Source organism: Amphiprion ocellaris, chromosome 12 (genome assembly GCF_022539595.1).
Source record: "Amphiprion ocellaris isolate individual 3 ecotype Okinawa chromosome 12, ASM2253959v1, whole genome shotgun sequence".
NCBI lineage: Eukaryota > Metazoa > Chordata > Actinopteri > Pomacentridae > Amphiprion > Amphiprion ocellaris.
This window is the reverse complement of record NC_072777.1, coordinates 24,845,609-24,851,210: the sequence shown is the minus strand read 5'-3', so window position 1 is coordinate 24,851,210 and position 5,602 is coordinate 24,845,609.

The window sequence follows — 5,602 nt, the reverse complement described above, 5'->3', positions numbered from 1 at the left end:
TTTTCATATGTACAGCTATATATATATATATATATATATATATATATATATATATACGCATTACACACAACAGAAAAATAATCTTATTAGCAATTTCAAGGTCTTAACCTAAGACCTGAATCCAAACATGGAGGAAGAAAAGTGAAACTTACAAAAACCACCATTAGAATGTGAGAGAAACACTGTTTCAAGGTGAATCATGTTTTTATGCAAGACCATCAACCCAACTGCTCCAGTAAATTTGAAGGCAAATGATGTCTCAGACGATGATGCAGAATTGACGTTTCAGTTCGCAGCGAATCTCCTGCTTTGCTTGATTGACAAACTTCTGCAAGTGACTTGGGTTTTTCAACGTGGCAACATCACTGTAAATTAGTTGCATCTTTAAAGGCACCCAACAGCCTTAGTTTTTCTGCATTTTGTCTGACTGTGTTATATCCAAAATGCTTTCACTCATTACTGTATCTCAGATTGTTTGGTGTCATGATGGTTTGTTCGGAATAGTGTGGTGGCTTTCACCTTTTTGCGTTATCAAAGAGGACAATTGCCAAAGTTTTTGATAGTAACGGGGCATATTTTCAGTGCCTATTAACAGTGAATTTTGAATTCGGACAAATGATCATGGTCAGTATGATAATTACAATTATTTTAAACAATATTGAAATTTTATGACTTGTACTTTTTCATTGTAGCCAGAAAACCTCACTTGCTGAACATCTGCTTGTCAATATTCACTGCAATTAATAAATTACGTGAAAAAGAGTAAAATAAGTCCTTTTAGTGTCTTTTTTTTAATAAAGATGAAATCAGGTGATTTCATCAAACGTATTAGTCTCTAATAGCAAGTTTTCTATGTGCAGGTTTTTATGAGCAGAGTACACAATTTAAATATCAATGTTGTCGTTAATCATATTCATTTAATTATGGGAAATCATGATTGCAATTAATATTTGATTAATTTTTCAGCCTTGGTTTGGGGGGCAATTCAAAATAATAAAACTACAGCCCAATTACCCAAGTTATATCTGCATTAAAAAATGTCATAACCCCACCAATCTTATTCACGGAATTTGAAATTCTTATTAAATTTTTTTTGTGTGTGTTTGTTTTTTTTCTGAAGTTTAAAGTAAAGTCTGTATTTTATATAAAAGCCTCTTGGCTTTAGATCTTAGGTAGTCTTCATGTGAATAACACATACATGTATACAAAATATATTCACCATTATTATTAAAGTATTTATTATGGGATCAACATGCAAAAAATGCAGCTTACCTGCTTTTTTTTGGTGAACTTTGCAGATTTGACTGTGGCCAAATTATCCGATCATAATGTTCCTGAATTCTAAGTGGTGCACGGAAGATTCACCAAGCCCTGCATCACGCATAAGACAAAACAATAGCCCAGCAAAATCTCTACTGGGAAATGATCAAAACTAACTACTAACTTTGGTGCAAAATTGTGTGTTCATGTAAGATATTGTGACTCATCGTAAAAGGCTGATTGCTGAAACTGTAACAATGGAAAACGTGGGATGTCAAAGGTGTCACTTTTAATGTCAAACCCACAGAACATGAGTAACTCTGAAGTTCTCTTCAGCTCTACAGGAAGCTTTATATCATCTTTCAACTCTTTCTTTTGGTTTTATAGTTTGCAACTTTACTGCGTGAGTTCAGTTTCACCACCGTCGACAGGCTGTTTCCAGCAGCAGCAGCAGCAGGCATGAACTTTTTATTTGAAAGTCTCTAGTATTTCTAAACCCACTGTCTGCTACATACCTGTATTAAATGAAACTAAGTAGCCACTCGCTGTGAAACATAATGGAGCATATAGCAGCTGAAGAGACAGATATGTTTTGCCGGAGTTGGTGGAGAACAAAAACAGAGCTAAAACGACATTTGTAGGAGAACACAACTCCAAATGCAAATGCTGCTCTGGGTCTTAATCTGCTAAAGCTGTATTTAAAGTTTGTGGTGCTGCCCCCAGGTGGTAAAATCATGAATAATAGCTCTTTAAACATTCTCTTTCAGTTATATTAACTTCACTAGAGAAAAACCTAGGTCTGTTTATCACTGTTCCCAGGGTCACACAATGCCGTCTAGAATACATCCTATTGATATAACCAACAGACCACATAGCACATCTAATATTGGTCAGACTTAGTATTTAGATTTATGTGGAATGTCTGAAGCTGAATGAAAATATGTGACCCCTGTGAGCACAACCACTATCAGCCACTTCTTCCCTGCAAGGTTTTGCTTGTTTGTTTTTCTCTTACATGTTTTTTGCATTTAGCTGAGTGCACCAGTGTATGTTTTCCAGGGGAATCAATCATATTTAAACAAATTGCAAAACTGTTGGATAGTATCAAGAGTTGTAGATTAGTTCTCCAAAGAGCTCCCACGGGATCCATCTCGGTAAACACTACATTTCATCCGGAGCCACCAGCTTGACAGGCCTGTCTGCGGATTTGTTTTGGCTGTGGAGCATATGATTATGGAAACAAATCACTGGTACATGGTGGTTCAAAGCAGAAGTGGTTTTACACTCATTTAAGTGCTCGGTGTTTTTATTGGAAACATAAGAGGTTATCACGGGGCTCACATAGTCTCTTACATCATCTCAAAGAAGGTCTGGTAGCCGTGTCTTGAAATAAAGTTACGACCGCTCCCACAGTTCCTGATAAAGGCTCATTGATCAAACCTATTTTAACTGGCTGTGTCCTCTCTACAGTGCATCCAAAAAAACAGAGTTGAAAGGTAAGTTTTTTTTTGGTTTTTTTTTGTGGTTTGCGGACTTCACACATACAGCTGCTTTCCACATGAGAGACAAGTTAACACAATCAGTTATTCCTGGCATCCTCTCCCTTGGTACTCTGACCGCGCTCACCCAGTCAAGAGTCTGTAACTGTGATAAAGACAGAGCATCTTGCCAAGGAAGGGGGCCGTTGCAGCAGCACATCAGTGTTGTGCATCAAAACGCCTGGAGGAGCAGGATAAGGTAATGTCCGTACCCTTGAGCGGGCGGACAGTATCAAGGCGAGAACACAGAGGAGCAGAGTGTGGCTGTCTCCCGAGGAGGGGTCACACAGGGATCAAGGGCGTTCTTGTTATTTGTGATTATTCCTTCTAGTATCTGCAGGACTGCTTTTGGAGGTGATAAGAAACAGCGAGAAAAAGTAGAGGGAGTTTTAAAGCCGCTCCCTCTCAACTCAGAGCCCCCAAAGAAATTGTTCCAGTGCAAGGAACTAATTTCTTTTCAGTGCCATTGGGTCAGGTGTACAACCTTTCAGGGATTTAGGGGGATTATGGCCACCCCTTAGCACCATTTCTCTGCCTGACCACGGACTTTCACTCTGGCATCAGTGCAATGCTCCTCGCAGCATGCTCGATATCCTGTGTTAGAGCACCATGGTGTGTTTCATTGGAGACGGCCAACTGAGCAGAAATGGCACTGATACCAGACGTGAGCTGGGTTTCCATCCATACGTAGAGCACATCTGAACTGAAATTCAAGAAAAAATAAATACCTTAGGAACTGGTTAATCGAAATAAACAGCTGGTTGATCTAATTTTTTAGTCGGTGCCAATAAACTATTATAGAAGAAGATGGAGCAACAATATGATGCAACTGCAGGAGCTGAAGTCAAAGAGTAGAAAAGACTGTAGGAAAAATGATATTTAATAAGTAGAAGTCATCTGATTGATGTACGTCACACTTTATTAAGACAGTTCTATTTTGCTTTTATGGATATGCAGTCAAATCTTCAGCCAAATGCAAGTTTCTTTCACTATTTTGAGATTTTTTGAACAGAATTTTGTGCACAAACTGAAAATGAGAACATACCTGTGGCGTCGTGAAGTGAATCTATGGATGCTCAGTGTTCTGGATGTAAAAATCCCAATTAGTTTCTGCACAGATTTGTTAGTAGCACTCCTATTTTGGACTGACATGACATGATCATGTTTGAGTCATCAGTACAAATGGATTTTGTAACTGATGATTCTTTCCCAACCCTAACCAAGTAGTTTTTGGGGCTTCTAACATGTATTTAACATTGTGGAAAGGTCAGTTTTGACCCAAATCATGATGTTCTCTGAAATCTAACCAAATAACTTTAGCGCCAGAAGCTAACCAAACAAGTGAAATGAAGTAAAACAGTGGGCGAAAATGAAACTTAATTGTCAGAATAATGGTCCCGCATGGGGCATGAACTCTAGTGTCCTGGTTGAAAGTTCTATGTCAGATTTCTTTCTCTACCACACCTCCTACTGTGGTGGACTTTGTGGCTTGTTGACCCTGGAAGCGCTTCCCACTACATCATACTCTGAACATTCTGGGAGAAAACATATTTCTTTCCAAATGTAACTGAGAATGCAGTTGATCTGTGCAAGAACGTAATTTTTTGGCGACATGGTTGTGCAAATGTATAGTTGGTAGTGTCCTGGTTAACTGTAGTCAACAGTCTTTATAACTGTACTGGCATGTGGGTGCACAAACTGAGTTAAGTTTTAATTCTATTTAATAAGAACAAACTGAGCTCTTTATTCTGAAGTGTAAAATAAATTAATAAAATGTCAATCAAGACAAGAGAAATGCATATTTATTACTAACTTAAATGAACCATTACAGTCAATATGTGTTCTAAATAGTCGTTTCCTGGTTTTAAGCAAATTGCTTTAATTGTAGGTAATGAAATTCCCATATATAAGCTGTTTGACAAAGTGGAAACAGTTTTATAGTGTGAGAATCCCTCATGTATCTATTAACACTAAACACATTACTTGCATCACTTCTCTCAACTTCCCTAAAAAAACAATTGCCATCTAATTTTCTGACATGAATCTAAATGAAATGTGGGGTTACACTGCACAGACGTCAGAGCGACTGAGGCTTTGGAGAGATTCCAGAGCGCCGGGGCCCAGCATTTATCTCCACATGGCTCCTTTGCAGCTGAGGAGACTTGTGGCAGCTGCTTATTTTGCCCCCACCTTGGCATGGCTGATGAACTGTGACAGCTGATGTCTGAACAACCAGTCAAAGAAACTGCCTGTAATGAGGAGTCTGCTGCTTGAGAGACAGATGCCATCATATTTCAGATAAAGTTATTCCCCTGCTCTGCCGGGACGATACCGGCCCTGGCAGGCTCAGTGTGCTGGTGGCTGTCACGCGGCCGGTTATTCTGAGATCATTTTTTTTTGTTTGTTTTTCTGAGTAAGAGGAGGGGGAGAAAGCAAATATCTTGGCCCTACCTACATGTGTGAAAATTTGGCTCTACGCATATAGCTTCAGAGAAAATGCAGAATCTGCCCTCGTGCTTTGGCCGGCTGCCTTTGGATGGAACAGGCCAAAGCCAGTTTCAAAGCCAGACGGTGCTGATTTAGACAACAACAGGAATCAGTCTTGGCTGGAATTGTACTTGGACCTCTGATTGAGAAGCCACAGTTCCCACTGGTTTAAAGGTGATTCGGCTATGTTAAAACTGTACGACTACTGTTTTTAATTAGTGCATCATTAATTTATCCATCTGTATAAAACTCACTAATAAGCAGCTTCACCTAGCTGTTGGAGATGTTCTTCATTTTCATGCCAGGTTTGTATTTTT